General features: G+C 36.6%; 2 long non-coding RNA genes across 2 annotated transcripts in view; one reads left to right on the forward strand and one right to left on the reverse strand.

The window, feature by feature from the left end:
- LOC110257170 overlaps positions 1-21,575 on the forward strand; it is a 53,476-nt gene that overhangs the window by 4,449 nt on the left and 27,452 nt on the right. The gene's annotated exons all lie outside the window — the stretch shown is intronic.
- Positions 3,230-21,575, reverse strand: part of LOC110257171 — a 31,135-nt gene continuing 12,789 nt past the window's right edge. Inside the window, exon 3 of the long non-coding RNA XR_002339417.1 lies at positions 3,230-3,380. This is a non-coding gene — a long non-coding RNA (uncharacterized LOC110257171). The remainder of the gene's footprint in view (positions 3,381-21,575) is intronic.

Consider the following 21,575-nt stretch of genomic DNA (forward strand, 5'->3'; position numbering starts at 1 on the left):
TGTTGGTGGTATGATTGATTATACTGTGCACCTGGAAATGGGATCATGCACTTTTTATTATACCTATAGAGAAGAGAGAAACTTATTATAGATTTTTCAAATGTTTACATCATAGCACCCGGAATTCAAGTCTATAATTTTATGTTTTAAATAAAGTACCCCAAATTGGATCAGTTTCATATGCTATGAGAAACATGGCTTGTTTATATGAATTTTGAAAGAATGGTATCTAAACCCAGCTAATCACAGCATTGTATCCAGCTAATGCTTGGGTATCATTTTGGAATTTCAGGCAGAATTTAAAAAAAAAAAGAAGAAAAAAAAAAAAAAAGAGGAAGGGCTAGATAGAGCCTATATCGGAAAAGCAACTTTCTCAAAATTCCTCAGGAGACTTCTTCAGGGACCTCACTGGCCAGAGTTGTGACATGGCTACTCATAGGGGCAAGAGAGGAAACTGGAAAAGACAGCTTTCAAGTTGGGTTATTGGAGGTTTCAAACAAAAGTAAGTTTTTCTTCATAAGGAAGAAGGGGAAAAAGAATAACTATGTCTGCCTCAACTCTAATAGCTCAATTAATTAGCCTGAGGTGATTTATAAACTTGTTCTACACTTTCCAGAGGGTTCAGTATCAGTGGTGGGTGGGGAGGTGGAGTAGGGGGAAAGGAGAAGAGAATAAGGGACACAGAGAGGCAGAGAGAGAAACATGGAACTGAAAGGAAACGACTTGATATTATAAAATAAAAAATTGGGTTGGTAACGACAGAGAATCAGCTCTAGAAAAAGAAAACTCTCACGAGCTCTGAGATGAACCCTAAATAATTAAAATATTAAGAATATTCTATAATAATGGAATAGATAAAATATCAGTAGAGACATAGAGAAATGGTCTGAAAAACATATTACATATCTGGAGCAGGTATGTTTATAATCAAGTGCCCTTGAGTTTGTGTTGGAACTGAGAAGAGGCTCACTCAGTCCGTGTGGGAATGGCCTGAGGAATCTGGTTATTTCAAGTGATCTCTTTCCTTAGGGAGCTGAGGAAAAGCAACTGTACTTAAGTGATGCCACAATCCAAAGTCCAGTTTATCCATCTAAATATGTGGATATTAAAACATCAAAGCAGATACTTTATCCTACAGGCCAACTAATAGGGTGACCAAGGTGGATGGTAGCCAGCACTGATGAAGTTTTCTTCAGCTCATTGTTGGGGGTTTTAGCCATTGCTGTTCTGCACTGCATTTGTTGCTCTGAATTGGACCTCTAGCAGGAGAAGAGGAGGAGAGAGGGAGGGAAGGAGGAAGGAATGAGGAAGGAGACAGAGAGAGAGTGAATATGTTGATTGGTGCTGAGCAGGAACCCCTAGTCAATCCAGACTGCTTTCACTTAAATTCATTCTGTAATTAGTGGCTAATGAACCAGAGTCTGCGTAGACTTATAATTTTGCCTTTTCATATTTTTCAGTCTTGACTTCTCTTCTGAACTTGCTAGAATATATTCAAAGCAGGTGCTCTACTTAATTAGAAAGAGACGCCCTTCAAAAAAAGGTTTTCTTTTCTTTATTAAACACACAGACTATCTAAGTTTTTACACAAAAAGGAGACTCATCCAGGGTGGAGTTTGTGTGTGGATGGGAGGATGTGGAAAGATGGGTACCCAAGAAGAAGGAAGAGACCTGTTAGATTTTTTGGTCGTTTGTGGTGTTTTTCTTTTCCAAGTTGGTTTCCCAGGTGGCATCTCATCAGTGTAGGCCCAGTTCACCAGCAGTGCCTTAGATCACCTCTGCTGGGGCCCCAGAGGGCTCACATGATGGCTCTGTCCTGTCTTTCCCAGAGTCCTCACATTCTAATTCTAGTCAACTTCCATGGTTAGCCTTACTTGGGAATTTCCTTCACCAGATCTATGACTAGTTCTCAGATCAAAAGAAACAGTTTACTTTCCTGCTCATTGATTTTGGCCAGTATTCCAATCTCACCGAATTGCTTCCAGATACGAGAAAACTTTATGCTATTCCATGACTCTACCAATTTGCTCATGTTGTTCTTTCTTTTGGGGTCACTCTTCTCCCCTCACCCCAACACCCCTGGCTTTGCCTTGCCTGTCATCAGTGAAACCTATCAGGTTTAAAGAACAGTTTTTTTTTTTTTTTTTCCCCGATGCTTATTTATTTCTTTTTCTTATGTTATTGTCCATCAAGGTCTATTGTAAGAGATTGGTATAGTTCCCTGCAATACAGTAGGACCTCATTGCTTATCCATTCTCAATGTAATAGTTTGCATCTATTAACCCAAGGATCAAGTTTTTTTTTTTTTTTTTTAAACAGCATTTCATATCCCCTTATCCCACCCAAATGGAAAATATTACTGTTTGTTGGGATATTACTGTGACCTATAAAGCCCAAGTGTGCTTATGAGTCTTGAATATTTGCTTTCATACTAGCCCCCCGCCACTAACTGGTTAAATACTTAAGAACGAATATTGTGTTTTATTCATTTTTAAAATTTCTAGCACCTAAAATCAAGCCTTCTTAAGAAGGCCAAAAATATATAAATACAGATCTATTAAATAGGAAATCTAGGAATAATGATCTATTCTATAAAAAGACGTTTTATTTTACGAAAGACCATCAAATTTTCATTGAAAATGTCATTTAATAGTTTTTATATTTAGTTTTTCCAGAAAAAGAAATTTCTTAAAATAAGCAATATCTGTACTTCAAAAATCCAACTGCAGGCAATGGCTTGATTTTTTTTTAACAAAAAATCCAAATTTTATATGTCCGGTTGTAGTAGTAACTCTACTTTTACTCTTCTCTACATGTTTTATTAAAGCTATATCTTAGAATTAAAAAATACTTCTCTCTTTTGAGAAGCCAGATATTAATTGTCTATTTGAAAATACTCTAAAATTATAAAAATGCTATTATTAATATAGCTTAAATTTTATGTTTTGGCCTAATATATAGGAATGAATGTTTAAGTTTCTCTAAATTCTCACATTTAGTTTACTATTTTACTCTTATAATAACTCCGTGATAGGTGTTAAATGATTTCACACCTTACCCTCCCTCTCCTTTTATTAAAAAAAAGAAAAAAAGATGGAGAAAGTACCTATGACTTTTCAAAGGTTCCTTCTGAATTAACTTTCTTTGGGAATTTGTTTTCTCAGGATGGGCCTTATCTCTGTTTGACAAAGTTTTTTAGGATATCAGCAAATCAGGCAGTCAACACACATTTCTTATGTGCCACCCTTTATTACTTTTGCAAAGTCCTCAGACATTTTGAGTCAAAATTCCAAATTAAGCTATTTATTTGGAACACAATTTTAGAAATGCTGTCTTCATGTAGCAAGCCTTGGCTCTCTCAGGCGTTCTGATGTGAACATCTGTGAATACATAGAAACCTATGTCAGCAGAGTTCCCTTTGCTCAAGGCCAGAGTTTTCCTGGAGGTGGAAAATTAAGGCTGTAGATAGTGACTTGGGCAACCCAGATCCCTTTGTTTGTTCCTTTGCCTCATCTCTTTCCTACTTCCCAAATTTTCAGTTGGAAAAAGACTTGGAAAGATTAGGTAACTTGCCTGAGGCCAAAAAACTAGCTGTTCCTAGGCCTTGGTCAACACATAGGGTTTCTTGACTAGAGTCAAATTAATGAAAAATCAGTTATTGGGATGAAAAATAAACAGCCCAGACTTTTTTTGTAGATATAGCTAGATGATAAAAAAATTAAATTGTATTCCATTTAGTAAAACCTCTAAACATGTTCTTCATAGTGACATTACATATGCTGAGTCATCCTTCTCTTGCCCTTTTTTATTTCTTAAATATTTGCTTATTTATTTATTTATTGCTTTTCAGGACCACACCTGCAGCATATGGAAGTTCCCAGGCTAGGAGCTGAATCACAGCTATAGCTGCTCACCTATATCACAGCCACAGCAATGCAGGATCTGAGCCTCGCCTGTGACCTACACCACAGTTTATGGAATTACCCGATCCTTAACCCACTGAGTGAGGCCAGGGATCAAACCAGAATCCTCACGGATACTAGTTGGGTTTGTTACTGCTGAGCTAAAATGGGAACTCTGTTGCCCCTTTTTATAACTGAAGGAGTTGATAAGAATGTTGGGCTAATGACAGCTGAATGTTAATAATAATTTCTATCTGTATGAACATGTCTAATACCTTGCAAGGCATGTTCTTAACTTTATCCCCCAGAGACCTAGATGCTTACATGGTCCATTGTAAGGCAGTCACTTCCCTGATTCCACACTTCTACTAAGATGTATCCCAAGCTGTGGAACTCTGCATGCAGTGCTGTTTGCAGCTTATCACATAGCAGGATGCTACTAATCAAGTACAGGGTCTCGAGGATGTGAGGTGGAAAGTGTGTATGAAAAATGTGGAATCCTAACCCCAGCCTGCCACAGAGGATCTGTTATTCAGGCCTCTACTGGGATTTTGGAAGAGAAGCTCAGGGTTTCAGAGATGGGCTCAGAAGACTTGTGAAATCCAGTGAGGAACAGATCTTCAGAATTGCCAAGCTCTATTATTATTCCGAATAACAATTAGTTCCCAGATGATTTTTATTTTGGGAAAGAAAATCTCAGAACTGATTAGTCAACTAGCCCAACAGCTGCAAATGTCTTCAGATTTGAAAAGATTTTCCTCTTTGTAGAGGACAGGCATTAGGGCTCCAAATGTAAGCAAATTTCTCATATACAAGGAACTACTCTGTCAGCAAGCTTAATTGGGTAGAAAAAGTTTGCCTCTAATTCCATTATTATAGAACATAAATCAACCAATCATAGGATGTAGAGGTTGGAGGAAACCCCAATTTTGCTATTTGTTCCACGTGGTTAGCTTGACAAATACAGAAGCAGATGATATTTGACTTTGATTAGCTCTCCTTTTTAAAGAGAAACATTTCTAGAACACATTCTAACCTGCAATCTTTCTTTACTAATATAAGACAGTTTCTTAAATGTAGTGTGTTCAGAGCTTGATGTTTAAGTTTAGGCCCTAATTTGTAATCTTCCATAACTGATGTTATATCAAATGTTATTTGCTATATAAAAACACTCAAGCTATTCATTAAGCTATTTCATTTCTTAACCTAAATTTATTTTATAAAAAGAGCAGAGGAAATATTACCTATATGAAATGCCACATCTTGACCACATTCTCTGTAATCTTGGTTCTCTAGCATCCAGGACAAATTTTGTTGGGGGGAGAATGGGAATAGTAATGTCTCTCTTATAGAATTGTCAGAAATTTTTGTGGAAAACTATCCATTATTCACTGGGCATGTGATGAGTGGTCAATAGTGTTCACTTCTATCCCTCTTGCTCCCTTCAGGAAAAGTTGAGCATTTTGACCCCTCCTCAGCCAGAGGAAGACAATTTTCAGCCTAGTATATCTTCAGATTACAGTAAATTAACAAAATCTTCTCTTTGACTTTCTATTAATTTTTTTTAAGGGCCGCACCTGCAGCATATGGAAATTCCCAGGCTAGGGGTCAAAATGGAGTTTCAGCTGGAGGCCAAAGCCACAGCAATGCTGGATCAGAGAGCCTCATCTGCGACCTATGCTTCAGCTTGCAGCAACGCCAGATCCTTGACACACTGAGCAAGCCCAGGTATAGAACCCACATCCTCACAGACACTGTGTTGGGTTCTTAACCCTCTGAGCCACAATGGGAACTCCTAAAAAATTCCTTTTTATTCTCACTTTTCTCCAACAGGAAAGGTGGGAGGGCTGGAAGTATTCCTTCTTGCTAGGGAAAGCCCACTTTCAGCGTATGTGCTCATCAGTGATCAACTGATTGAATTTTTAAAGTATCCTATCTTCAGATGTCTTGTTGTGGGTTCACACTATTGGCAAGGGATAGTCTTTGGTTCTCTACCTCCATGCCTATCTTCTGAACATGCAACTTGATCCTTTTGGAATATTTAAGGTCTGGGTAATATATGCTGATATTACACAGCATGAACAGTGTTGAGTGCTGGAAGTATAAAGTGAGTACATTGGATTTCAAAGGGGAACAAAATCGTTTCCTCCTTTAGTGGTCTGAGATACCTTCTTGGGGAAAGTGGGGTTTGGACAGAGACATGGAAGTGGGACTGTCACAGGGAAGAATATGGAAAGGGTAGAGTGGCTAATCATTTTGGAAAAAAAAAAAATAAAAGAAGGTGAGGAATATTCCAGAAAGAAGGAATAGGATTGTTTATCTGGAGCTGAGGGTTTGTATATTATCATGATTAATTACAGGAATAATTGCCAAGCTTTCATCATAAAAATATTCTCCAGGAGAATTCTCAAGTTCTATCGCCTATTAATTCCTGTCCATGCATTTTATTTTACATCTTCAGTGACAGGGAACACATTTTTTTAAAAAAAAAAAGAAAGAAGGAAATGAAGGCAATAAGATGAAGTTTGTTAGAGGGCTGATTTATGTGTGATATTTAAAAACTGAGGAGTTCCCGTCGTGGCGCAATGGTTAACGAATCCGACTAGGAACCATGAGGTTGCTGGTTCGGTCCCTGCCCTTGCTCAGTGGGTTAACGATCCGGCGTTGCCGTGAGCTGTGGTGTAGGTCACAGACGCAGCTCGGATCCTGAGTTGCTGTGGCTCTGGCGTAGGCTGGCAGCTACAGCTCCGATTTGACCCCTAGCCTGGGAACCTCCATATGCTGCAGGAGCAGCCCAAAGGAAGAGCAAAAAGACAAAAAATAAAATAAAAATAAAAAAAATAAAAACTGAGCAATGTCATTACCCCAGGCAAATTATGAGTCTTTAATTTTAGCATGTTTTCAGTGTCCTTGAAATTTCTAGATGCATGACTTGACATTTTTACTTAGTGCATTATCAATTGATAGTGTTTTATCATCCTATACTAATCAAGAACTTATGAAGCAAGGTGGCATAATGCTGTAAAAAATGTTTCAATTTGGAATTAAAAAAAACCCTTAGTTTATAATCCTACTTTTACACTTAAAGATTCTTTTCTTGTATGACCTTGAATATATTTCCCATCAGTGACTGTAATTATGTACAAAATAAGTGAGACTAAACTTAAGTGCATTTTAATCTCTTCAAGCTTTAAAATTGTACAATATATTTTTTAAAAAAACACAATCCTCTTTTATTTTTATCTTTTTAAAAAACCACATTCATGAAGAATGGGATCTGCTCATTTCAAATGTTTTTCTTCTTGGGTAGCAAGATCATTTTTCAAGAGCTACATAGTAGCTTTTAGCCCAGTTAAACCTTAATGTCAAAATTAACATCCTAAAGAAACTTCAGGAAATAAAGGATGATTTAAAAAGGAGGTATTCTTTCTATTTCTGGTTGAGGCTTGCAAGGAATCCTGAAATATACATAATTTAACATGCATGACAGCACTTTATAAGGCTCTGCACTTTTAAACTGTATCCCCTCACACAACTGCTCCTGACCTGTGAACTTTTACAAAAGATTATATGGTATTCAAGCCTCACCCCTGGAACTGGTAAGGGGATGCCAACCTACTGAAAATTGTGCTGTGGATGTATCTACAGGTGACCAAGAGCTGATGGATAGTTGTCCCACTTATGAGGAAAGCCGAAAAGCCCCTCTGGTAACATTACTTTCACAATTTCACAGCAGGAAGACCAAGCTTCCACTCTGTGTGTTAAAAAAGACACCTGCAGGTTATCAACTAGTTCAGATCATTGATTAAGCATTGCTGATGCCTCTCTATGAACAGAAGCCACAGGGGTTTTCTCAGAATCCCTGCGCAAAAGCCCGTGAAAAGCTTCTGCATAGTCATAGTTTCTCATAGCTCTGAGAAACACTTTCAGACATTTTCATAAGCCTGGACCCTATATGGGCATGTAATTCTAGCTTATACATAAATAAATAACATCAGTGCTAACAGTACATACACTTTTTGTTGTGAGATAAGTTTGTCCTAAATGCCTATTGCTATACATTTTTAATTCCCTTCAGTATAAATAAAAGCTTTTCTTGACAAAGTGGTTAAGGAAAGATAAAGCCCTCTTCTTTTATTTTTCTATTTGAGGAAAACAAATTTACATTTCTTCTCTAAGGTTTGAGAACACAGGACCCTATCTCTATTCCAAAGCATATTTTAATTTTCTAGTTTGACTGCTTAATGTTTAAATGTTAGTATGTTATATAAAACAAAATAAGACTATGATTATAAAAACTGTAATTCACAATAAACCTGCATTATATGATCATTTGAAGTTAGCCTTGGTATAGTATAAAAGTCACAGTAAAACACTGGCATATCAGGATTGAGATTCTGGCTCTATTAGTCAATAGCATTGTGACTTCCAGAGGTTGCTTAAATTTTCTGAGCCTTTGCTTTCATCTGCTAAATATAAATGATAATCCAAAATCATTGGGTTGTAAAATAAGACAGCGAGATTATGTGTTTGTTTTAACAAAGGTGTTCAAAAAATACCACTTTAGGAATTCCCATTGCGGCTCAGTGGTAACGAACCCAATTAGTATCCATGAGGATGTGGGTCCAATCCCTGGCCTAGTTTAGTGGATTAGGGATCCGGCATTGCCATGAGCTGTGGTGTAGGTCACAGACTTAACTTGGATCCCGTGTTGCTGTAGCTGTGGCATAGGCTGGCAGCTGCAGCTCCGATTCAACCCTTAGCCTGGGAACTTCCATATGCTGCATGTGTGTCCCTAAAAAATAAAAAAAAAGTAATAATAATTTTCTTTCTCTGTCTTCTTCTTAATCAAGTTGAAATCACAGAGGAAGAATTTAATGAATGCTTTATTGTAAAGAAAAATCAAGCCCTCACGATTTTATCTTGGGCCTTCTCTTTTCCTCACTTTATACATTTTGTGAGCTTCCTTGATCTCTCTCTCTTTTTTTTTTAACCACCTCAATGCTGATGGTCTTTATATTTCTCTTTCTGGTCTAAATCGCTTTCCTGTGCTCCAGACCCTTTTATCCATATGCTTTTTAGTAACCTCGCACACATGCCCCTGTTAAACACTACATTTCCGAAACCAGGTTTACCATCACCCATCTACCAGTAACAATCAAACTGGATTCTCTTGCTTTGTTTCCTTTCACAGGTACCCGAGCTAAAAATCTGGGTTACAACCTGGACCCTTCTCTTCCTTCTTCACAGCCGTTGGCCAAGTCTTGCCCCTTATACTCCTTAGGTATCTTTATCAACAATTCTCCATTCTTATTGCCACTACCTTACTTCAGGCCACCATCATCTGTTGCCTGCAACCAACTTTCAGCTAGTCTCTCTGCTTCTAATCATGCTTCTCTCCAATCTGTTTTTCTCGTTGCACCCAGGAAAACCTTTCTAAATATTCATCGTATTGTGTCTCTTCCATGCTTAAAATCCACACTTATCAGCCTTCTAATGGTTTATGCAATGCATATTTAATATACTTCTTCTTTTTTTTTTAAAGTGATGGTTCTCTTAACCCCCTTGAAAACCCAAGCATTCACTGCAGTGCTCCAGCTAACAGCTCTCAATTCTGCCCTCCTGGGACTTAGCCTCAGCTGAAGAGAACCTAAGTGTATAAGGTCACACCCTTCCCAGGATGGCCAGATTCCATAGACAACTCCACAGTTATAAAATTCCAGCCTTCTTAATCCAACCAAAGACAGTTTGACATTCCAACCCAATTTCAGAACTCCCTGTGACATTGGATGAGGACTTTGTTGTGACCACGCTACAGTCCAACTTCTTCCCTGCATAGAGAACTAGGGACTGGAATGCCTTCCCTGTCTCATAGGTGTCACTATTGAAAGATCTCCTCAATAAACTTCCAGCATGAAGGCCTCAGCCTCTGAGCCTATTTCCAGTATTTGACATGAGACTCATGAGATCACCATAAGGGAACTCTTAAAGTCCAAATATTACCCTTGTTTTTTAAATACTTGGAGACATTGCAGGTATCAGCAGGAAATCTGCACCTAATTATATATTCATTCCCAACAAAAAAGAAAGGAGATGAGTTGGTGGTAAGATAATTAGAGGTTCTAGAGTGAAGGGTAGGTCCACCTTGCATAGAAGAGCTTTGCTTAAGACATTGTACACTTGCTCACACAAAGACATCAGCCTTCCAATCTGCACATGTTATGCTGAAGGCATAAGAATCTGCCTTTAACCAATATCTCAGAGTATTCATACTTCAAACCCTTGTCAGAAACTGTCATCAAACTTTTTTTTAACTCATCAAATGTTAGAGAAGTAGAATTTATAGAGGATATTTGAGGCCATGCAGTTCAGTCTTTTCTGTTTTTACAGACTCCACTACTGGATAAGCAGAGAGCTTTATCTCGGTACCATACGGTTGTTTTTGTTTTTTTTTTTTTTTTATAAAATATAGAAACCCAATAGATGCACGTGATGGTCAAATTCTAGTGAGACCCACTGCAGGTTTGATTTGAATATAGTCCTTTCATTTTCTTTCTCTTTTTTTAATAAGTAAAATTTATTTATTTACTTATTTAAACTATAGTTGATTTACAATGTTGTGTCAATTTCTGCTGTACAGTTTTCAATGATGTAGAATCACAAGAGGCTGCAGCTGAAACCACTGCCACTGTTTTGTTAATAATCTGACTAAACAGGTACAATTTAAAACCAAATATCATCTAAATATGCATTTTTGGGACAGAAGAGAAGGAAAAAAATCGGAGTGGAAAATTGGCTTTAAATCAAGTTTAGAGAAGATTTTAAATGAGATCATGTAGGACAAATTAAAAATACATGCAAATCTCTACCTAAATACTGACTACGAAACTTAGCACATAAATTGACAGACTAGAAAGTAGTTGGAACGACTCTTTGCTCTCTGGGGGGGGGGGTTGAATACCTTAAGGTCACTGCCAATAGGCTGGATGCTTGGGTACCCTCAAACTGGCTAGACACTCCCTGTCCTTACTGAAAGCCTGTCACATAGTTTAGCTCCAGCTCTGGCAGGTGGGATCTGGGGAAAAGAGACTATGTATTCGGCCAAGTTTATTTATCTCAAAGAACTTCTTTACCGTTGCCAAAACCAGACTGTATCTTTGTCTCTGGGAGGAAAAAGAAATTGTTTTAAGAATTACTTATTACAAGTAAAATGTTAGCTTTCTGGCAGATTATTAAGAATATATGTATGTGTATTTCTGTGTGTATATATCTAAATACATATAAATATCTAAATATTATTTTAAATGTATTTATTTATTTATTTAAATTTTAAAGCAATTTTTTTTGTTGTTTAGGGATTAAATTTTTTTTCTTAGCTTTTGCATAAAATATCCAAGTTGACTCAAAAAGAACACAAGAGATCTTTAGCTTTTTATCAAAAAAAGTCAAAACTAAGTTGGCATGGACCTAACAAACAGAGGTAGCATATACAAAGTATGTTTACAGTAAGTAGCAGAGGTTCCATGGCATGTGTGGTCAAGGGAACATAAAGTGAATATATCCCTCAAGATAGCCATTAAATCATAAGAGAACAAAAGAAGGAGGGGAAAAAGACCTACAAAACAAGTCCAAAAAATTAACAAAATGGCATAAGAGCATACATAGAGATAATTACTTCAAATATAAATGCTCCAACCAAAAGACAGAGTAGATGAATGGATTAAAAAACAAGATCTGAATATAAGAGATTTCCTATAAGAGATTCATTTCAGATCTAGAGACACAGACAGACTGAAAGTGAGGAGATGGAAAAAGGTATTCTATGCAAATGGAAATCAAAAGAAAGAGCAGTAATACATCCAACAAAAGAGATATTTTAAAATAAAGACTGTTGCAAGAGACAAAGAAGGACGCTACATAATGATCAAGGGATCAATCCAAGAAAAAGTTATAACAATTGTAAATATATATGCACCCAACATAGAAGCACCTAAATATATAAGGCACATATTAATGGACATAAAATGAGAAATCCACAGTAATACAATAATAGTAGAGAAAATTAATACCCAACTTGCATTGTTATAACAGACAGATCATCCAGACATAAAATCAATCAGGAAACACAGGCTTGAAATGAGATTTTAGACCAAATGGACTTAATTGATATATGCAGGGACTTCCATCAGAAAGCAGTAGTACAAGTACTCTTTTAAAGTACACATGAAACATTCTCTAGGATTTATCACATGCTAGGCTAAAACAAGCTTTGGTAAATTCAAGGAAATTGAAATCATATCAAGCATTTTTTCCATCCCCAACTCTGTGAGACTAGAAATCAACTACAAGAAAAAAAAAAAAAAAACCCTGCAAATTACACAAACATGTGGAAACTAAACAAAATGCTACTAAACAACCAATGGATCACTGAAGAAATCAAAGATGAAATTAAAAAATACCTGGTGAGGGAGTTCCCGTTGTAGAACAGTGGAAATGAATCTGACTAGGAACCACATGGTTGCAGGTTTGATCCCTGGCCTTGCTCATTGGGTTAAGGATCTGGAATTGCCATAAGCTGTGGTATAGGTTGCAGGTGCAGCTTGGATCTGGTGTTGCTACAGTTGTGGTGCAGGCCAGCAGCTACAGCTCCGATTCAACCCCTAGCCTGGGAGTTGCCTCAAGTGCAGCTGTAAAAAGCAAAATAAATAAATAAAATGGAAACCTAGGAGAAATGGACAAACATTTAGAAAGATACCATCTCCTAAGACTGAATCAGGAAAAAATAGAAAATATGAACAGACCAATGATCAGTAATAAAATTGAATCAACAATTTTAAAGCTCCCAACAAGCAAATGCCCAGGACCAGATGGCTTCACAGGTGAATTATACCAAATTTTTAGAGAAGAATTAACATCAAGTCTAAAACTATTCCAAAATATTTCAGAGCAAGGAACACTTCCAAACTCATTCTATGAGGCCAGCATCACCCTGATACCAAAGCTGGTCAAAGATATCCCAAAAAAATTACTGGCCAATATAATAGATAAACATTGATGCAAAAATTCTCAGCAAAATACTAGCAAACGGAATCAAACAATACATTAAAAGGATACTACCATGGTCCCACCATGATAAGCAGGATTTTTCCTAGGAATGCAAAGATTTTTCAGTATCTGCAAATCAATCAGTGTGATGTACCACATTCACAGACTGAAGAATAAAAATCACATAATCATCTCAATAGATACAGAAAATATTTTTGATAAAATTCACTATCTAAGATAAAACTCTCCAGAAAGCAAACATAGAGGGAACCTACCTCAACATAATGAAGGCCATATATGACAAACCCATAGTTAATATCATACTCAATGGTGAAAAGTTGAAAGCATTTCCTCTAAGGTGAGGAATAAGACAAGGACCCCAATCACACCACTTTTATTCAACATAAGTGTTGGAAGTCCTAGCCACAGCAATCAGAAAATAAAAAAAAAAAAAAAAAAGAAGGAATCTGAAATGGAAAGGAAAAAGTAAAACTGTCACTGTTTGCATATGACATGATACTATATGTAAAAATATCCTACAGAAACATACTAGACCTCATCAATGAATTCAGTAAAGTTTCAGGATACAAAATTTACATACTGAAATATTCCATTTCTATATATTAACAACAAACTATGAGAATAGAAAATTAAGGAAGCAATCCCATTTATCATCACATCATAAGGAATAACACACTCAGCAATAAATTTTCCTAAGGAGGCCAAAGACCTGTACTCAGAAAACTATGACACTGATGAAATAAATTGAAGACAACACAACCAAATGGAAAAATATATCATGTTCTTGGATTGGAAAAATCAATACTGTTAAAATGAACATACTACCCAAGGTGAATTACAGATTCAATGCAATCCCTATCAAAAATCAATGGCATTTTTCATAGAACTAGAAAAAATAATTTTTTTGGCTGTACCCACAGCATATGGAAGTTTCCAGGACAAGGATTGAAACTGAGCCACAGCTGCAATCTCTGCCACAGGGGCAATTCTAGATCCTAAGCCCACTACTCAATAGTGGGAACACCTAGAACAGATAATTTTAAAATGTGTATGGAAACACAAAATACCCCAAATAGCTAAAACAATCTTGAGAAAGAACAAAGCCGAAGGAATCATGTTTCCTGACTTCAAATCCTACTACAAAGCTACAGTAATTTGAACAGTATGACACTGGCACAAAAGAAGTCATAGGTCAACAGAACAGAATAGAGACCCCAGAAATAAATCCATGCTTATGATCATTTAATCTATGACAAAGGAGGCAAGAATATACACTGGAGAAAAGACAATCTCTTTAATAAGTGGTGCTGGGAAAACTGGACAGATAAATGTAAAGGAATGAAATTAGACCATTCTCTAACACCATATACAAAAATAAATTCTAAATGGATTAAAAACCTAAATGTAAGACAAAATACTATAAAATTCCTAGAGGGAAATATAAGCAGAACACCCTTTGACATAAATTTCAACACTATTTTTTTGGATACATCTCTTAAAGTAAATGAAATAAAAGCAAATATAAACACATGGGACCCTATTAAACTTAAAAGCTTTAAGACAGCAAAGGAAATTATCGACAAAATGAAAAGACAACATACTCGATGGGAGAAAATATTTTCAAATGATATGTCAGATAAGGGAGTAATATCCAACATATATAAACAGTTCATAGAACTCAACATCAAAAAAACAAACAATCCAATTAAAAAATGAGTAGAATAACTGAATAGACATTTTTCCAAAGAGGAAATGCAGATGGCCAGCAGGCACATGAAAAGATTCTCCATATCACTGATCATTAGGGAGACTCAAATAGAGACTACAATAAGATATAACCTCACACCTGTCAGAATAGCTATCATCAAAAAGAATACAAATAACAAACTTTGGCAAGGATGTGAAGAAAAGGGAACCCTCATCACTGTTGGTGGGAATGTAAACTGGTGCAGCCACTGTGCAAAACAGTATGGTGATTTCTCAAAAAACTAAATATGACTTTATGACCAAGCAATTCCACTTTTGGGTATTTGTCAAAAAACCCCCACAAAAACACTATTTTTTTCTTTTTGGCTGTATCCACAGCATGTGACAGTTCCTGGGCCAGGGATTAAATTCACACCGCAATGGTGACCCAAGCCACAGCAGTGACAATGCTGGATCCTAAACCTACTAGGCTACCAGGGAACTCCCCCAAACACTAATTTTAAAGATACCTGCACCCCAATGTTCATAGAAGCACTATTTGCAATCACCTAGACATGGAAGCAACCAAGTGTTCATCAGTAGATGAATGGATAAAGAAGGTGTGTGTGTGTGTAATGGAATACTACTCAGTCATAAAAAAAAGAATGAAATTTTGCCAATTGAAGAAATATGGATGGACTTGGAGGGCATTATACTAAATGAAATAAGTCTGACAGAAAAGGAAAAATACTGTATGAGATCACTTATATGTGGAAATTTAAAAATACAACAAACTAGTGAATATAGCAAAAAAGAAGCTAATTCAAAGATATAGAGAACAAACTAGTGGTTACCAGTGGGGAAGAAGGCATGCAATACAGCGGTTGGAAAATAAGAGGTATAGAGTATTACATGTAAAATAAGTTATAAGAAGATCTTATACAACACAGGGAGTATAGCCAATATTTTATAATAACTATAAATGGAGCATAACCTTTAAAATTGTGATTTACTTAACAAGTGCTGGAGGGGCTGTGGAGAAAAGGGAACCCTCCTGCACTGTTGGTGGGAATGTAAACTGGTACAGCCACTATGGAGAACAGTTTGGAGATACCTTAGAAATCTATACATAGAACTTCCATATGACCCCGCAATCCCACTCTTGGGCATCTATCCGGACAAAACTCTACTTAAAAGAGACACGTGCACCCGCATGTTCATTGCAGCACTATTCACAATAGCCAGGACATGGAAGCAACCCAAATGTCCATCGACAGAGGATTGGATTCGGAAGAGGTGGTATATATACACAATGGAATACTACTCAGCCATAAAAAAGAATGCCATAATGCCATTTGCAGCAACATGGATGGAACTACAGAATGTCATCCTGAGTGAAATGAGCCAGAAAGACAAAGACAAATACCATATGATATCACTTATAACTGGAATCTAATATCCAGCACAAATGAACATCTCCTCAGAAAAGAAAATCATGGACTTGGAGAAAAGACTTGTGGCTGCCTGATGGGAGGGGGAGGGAGTGGGAGGGATCGGGAGCTTGGGCTTATCAGACACAACTTAGAATAGATTTACAAGGAGATCCCTGCTGAATAGCATTGAGAACTTTGTCTAGATACTCATGTTGCAACAGAAGAAAGGGTGGGGGAAAAAGTGTAATTGTAATGTATACATATAAGGATAACCTGACCCCCTTGCTGTACAGTGGGAAAATAAAATTATAAAAAAAATTGTGATTTACTATATTATACATTGGTAGCTTACATAATATTGTATAGCAACTCTATTTCAATTTAAAAGATAAATAATTATTAAAGATAATAGCATAGGGCTCTTAAGTAGCAGATACTTGAATTATACCTATACTTTGGTTCCAGAGTCCATGCTCAATAAGTATTTTTGAATTAAGGACAAAATAAAAGAATCCATACATTTAAAAAAAATTCTTTCATCTTAGAAATGTTATTCTGAAACCTCAGGCAGCTTTAACTTGAATCCAGTGAATGAAAAATAAGCAAATGAAATATTTCTCTGATCAGAGTGTTCCACAAAGAACTTAATATTCAGCTACTTATTTTGAAAAATTGAGTAAATGATAGGAAAATCCTTACCTAGAATTAACTGTTCACTGCTTAAGACTCTTATATTGTGTGATCACTTGCTATCCTTTTAAAAAAGTGTGTTGTAATCATTCTGTAATTTTAAAATACATGAGTATTTCCACATTTTTGTAGTTGATGTTTTCTGTACCTAAAGGAAGTACATAAATCTTCAAGATGAGATGATTCTAATTTTGCTTTTCTTGTAGGCAAATATTTGAGTTATTTCCCTGCATCATTTAAGACTAAGATTCTCCAAAGCGATTTCTTCTAGTTAAGGGTTCCGCTGTGACCTAAGAGATCTTTCTCTTTCACTGGCCTTATCAGAATCTTGACATCATCAGATAGTGCAGTAAAAGGTACTGATAACTGAGGCTGAGTGATGGCCTCAGCCTCATCCAGGCACCTTTGTATGAAATAGTCTCTAACTAGCTGACAAATAAAGAAGTCCAAGAGACTGCTGCTACCAGAAAGTCCTGCCTGTAGTTAAAACCTCAGATCAATAATCTTCAAGAGCTTTGGAGACCACATTGAGATTTCCATTTTTTTATACTTATTTGTTCATCCCCCAACAGGAACATTTTTAAGCATCCCAAAAGTAATATGAAGAAGTATAAATGTACACACATTCTAGTTCATTGTTCTGAGGATATGGTAGAAGAACATTTTTCTTAGAAGAAAGGACTTAATATTATAAAAGACATTCCCACAGAACTTCTTTATTTTTGTAACATGCTGTATTTTCCTGAGGTAGAAAGGGCTCTGCAGAGAGCCAGTAAAATTGCTAGCTCCCACATTGGTTTAATATCTGCTGATGGAATTAAAAACACTTTAATGTGCCCTTCAGTGCAGTATTACCACTTCCTGGCTATGTTTAAATTGGGTTTAAGTGCTTTGATGTCTGCCAATAGCAATACCCATGTTAAACAGTGATTGTGAGGCACACAAAATATTTCACCAATGTTTTCGTCTGCAGTCTCCCACGCTATCTTTATAGAGGGGAACTAATTACAAGATATTGGATATTTCCTGTGCACATTGGATGATTTTTTTTTTTTTTGTCGTCTTTTTAGGGCCACACCAGCAGCATACAGAGCTTCCCAGGCTAGGGGTGGAATGTGAGTTGTAGCCGCTGGCCTATGCCACAGCCACAGCAATGTCAGATTCGAGCCATGTTTGCAGCCTATACCACAGATCACAGCAACACCAGGTCCTTAACCCACTGAGTGAGGCCAGGCATCAAACGTGCATTCTCATGGATACTAGTCAGATTTGTTTCCTTTGAGCCACAATGGGAACACTGAAATGTTTAAATATAGTTGTTGGAAGGTGTAACTTCTCTGCATTTTTCTTTTAGTTGGACCTAACTCTAGTGAGCTTCATTGTTCAGTAAACCACATCTCAATTTCTTTTTATTCCATGGCTGATTAGTAGACAGGAAAGGGCAGATATGCATCCATTTCCCCATCTAATCCTCAGGCAACCATAAAAGTGAAAACTTCTTAGTTTTACTTTGTAGTCCCTTTGATACATAATGTAAGTAAAATAACTGCATACATTAAATCACCCTCAGCAAATGATTAAAAGGTAGAATATCATATTTTAAAAATCAAACTCTAAGTATTTAATAACAAAGATGTCTCATCAGTTTAGTGATGCTTATTCTCTAGCTGAAGGATCATGTTTACCTATGAAAATGGAACTGATTTATTGTCTTCTTGTTTCTTATGTTTATAAAAAAACATTGAGCAACTGTTCACTGTTTCTTGACTCTGTTCCACATGCTAAGAAAATGAAATGTTGATTTTTTTCTTTTTTTGGTCTCTATTTATGTTCCAGTCATCCTCTTTTTCTTTTTAGGCTTATTACTCACTGGTAAAATAAAGTATCTTGCTCAGTTCTGAATAGTCTTTGCCACCAGAAAATCATTCTTTAAAGTGTGTTCATACGGAGACTAGCTCTTCTTACTCTAAATGAATCTTATTTTCTTAATGGATTGTTTTCTATTTGTAAGAAGACACAAGAGATTTGGGGGTCCACTGCTTAGAGTAGAAGAATTTGAATCTTCTTAAAAAGTAAGCTTTGTACTTACTATTCTTTAACAGAAGCAGTTAAAACTAGTAGAAATGTGAGAAATACATACTGGAGATAAATTAATCTCTCAAACTTCAAACAGTCAATTCGTGGTTTATTTATTCTCAGGTTTAAGATATTATTCTTTTTTCCAAGGTAAAATTGATAAGGGTTTTGAAAAGTTATGAGTATATCCAAATATTAAATGAAAAAAATGGAAATTCTAAGGCTTTTGTGTATGTTTGGAGATGCCTGATGAATAACTGTCTCACCTGCCGCCTGTGTCCTTGAATACAATTTTGTGCAACCTAGATGCCACTTGAGTGCTAGGGAATCAATGCCAGGTTCAACACTGCTATATTTTGTTAATTTTCCATTTCCCGCTTCACCATGAAACAATTACATTTCACACATAAAGCTCCCATTAAATGTGAACCAATTAGAATGATTATCAACATGACCTTAAAGGAGTATCCAGGTGGACAGTGGGGCCTGGATCCTGAAAGCATCCTCACCTGACAACCTGCCCATGATCTTCATTGACCTGATTGCATTTCCTGCTCAAAAGTTCATACTCATACTATAGGGCCAAGTCTGCCTCAAGGTGAAAGCCTCAGTATAGTATTTCAACTTTAAATAACTCCTCTGCCTCATGCTCGCTCTACCTGCTATATGTCTAAAGAGATCATAAAATTCATTCACCAGAATGAACCTCGACCTTTGAAACCTCATAATTACATTCACTGAGCTGTAATGCACATAAGTTCTATCTGCTGTTCTTTATTTGGAAGGGCGATTTCCATTAGTCTTCTTTTGCTAAGAATGCCAGGATTCATTTTCGGCAAATAACCTCTCCTCATTTTTGTGCAGTCAAGAGGAAGAGCGAATGACTCAGTTTGGGCCAACTGGGTTTGGTTTCTCTTTAGACTTGGAAACTTGAGTAGGGTGAACACAAGGATAGAACAAGTAGTCAAAGCCTGTTCACTTTGGAAGTGGTATTCTCATGCATTCACTTCTTTGGACCTTTAGAGTCTTGTTCATAGTTTTTTTTTTCTGAGTCCTCTTTAGCCCTTCTGTGATTTTGAACTATACAAAATATTCCCACAACATTATCTTCTCCTCAAGTTAGCCAGAATTGATTTTGTTGCTTATAACTAAAAAATTCTGGCTGAAATATATTTATTTCTTGAGTGTACGTCTGAACTGCATCTATATTCCTTATGGATTTAATCAACATAATTATTTCTGAATGTGTACTTTGGGGAAATTTTTTTTGACAGTTTTAGAAATGGTTTCAGGGAGGGGCATGATACCAGCTTGCATTTTTAGGCCTAGTTAGAAAGAAAAATAAATTAAAATATATGATTCGTGGTCATGTAATAAGGATTTTTTTGGGTGCCTAAAAAGAGCATATTTATACATTGGATTAAAAGGGGATATAAAATACCGAAAGAAGATTTAATTTAATAACAGTCTAATGAGGTTATATTAGACATAACCATAGGAATTTAAACAAAAATGTGAGTCTTAAGCAAAAATTAAACCACCATACAAAAAAGGTCATAAGGCAATCGTAGGATTCATTGTCAAGTGAGAGATGGAGATTAACAAGTGCTGTGATGTCAGAGGAGAGCAAGGCATCTATGTTTTGAGTCATCCAAGAAAGTTTCACAGAGGCCTGGAGGAGATCAGAGTGAACTGGGCCAAGAAGGATGGGGTGTCCAGTAGAGCTGGTGTTAATGTAAGGATATCCCTCAACTTTGCAAATCCTTCCAAACCACATGGGAGGACAGTGGTAGAGGATGCATTAATAGCAATATTCCCAAACTGGCTTCTGGCACACGGATACCTGACACCTTTTACACCAACTCAACTCTCACCTTAGCTTTCTGACTTTGCTCAGAATACCTGACTTGGCAACCCCTTTGATCAAATCTCAGGGCTCTTGATCCCCAATTCACTGGCAGGTTGAAAATTGTCTCCTTCTTCCAATATTGATTTTGGAGTGTCCTCTTGGTACTGTCCTTCTTCCAACTGGCTCCTCTCCTGATAGATAACTGCCCTTTTGAGTAGCATCTCCTGGATACATGCCAGGCTTGTCTCCTTCACAGTCCCCACAGACTGTACTCAAAACCTGAGAGGAGTTGGAGAGGCTGAGGGAAAGAGACTCCAGAGTGATAAAGTACAAGCAAAACAGCATGAAGCCAAGGGCAAAGGCAGAAAAGTATATGATATATTCAGGGGAACAGCTCTGACTATCTGAGGTGACAGGATTGAACACTGAAAAATGACAATTATATAGCAGGTTGGAGTTGATAGCAGTGATAGCCCCAGAATAATCAGTATGGATTTTATCCTATAGGTAAAGGGAGCGCACTAATTGTTTTTAAGCAGAGTCACCTATATAAACATTAATTGGATTTTATAAAGAATAATTTGGGAAGGTTATGACCAGTAGATTGAAAAGAAGAGACTCTTGCAATAACCCAAATAAGAAGACAAGAGTCCATGGCTAGATAGTGACAGCAGATATGAAAATAAATGAATGATGTGAGAGCCATTAAAAGGTTCCTTAGATCCCAAGTGGTTGTTATTGCGCTGGGTTTATGCAGAATGAATTATCAATGATTATTTTATGGATTCATAGCAAGCCATGATAATAAGAGAGAATGATTCTTACTATTTTATCCAGATTTGTTGTTAAAAATAGACTGATTCTTTAAAATTC

The sequence above is a fragment of the Sus scrofa genome, chromosome 15 (genome assembly GCF_000003025.6).
Source record: "Sus scrofa isolate TJ Tabasco breed Duroc chromosome 15, Sscrofa11.1, whole genome shotgun sequence".
Lineage (NCBI taxonomy): Eukaryota > Metazoa > Chordata > Mammalia > Artiodactyla > Suidae > Sus > Sus scrofa.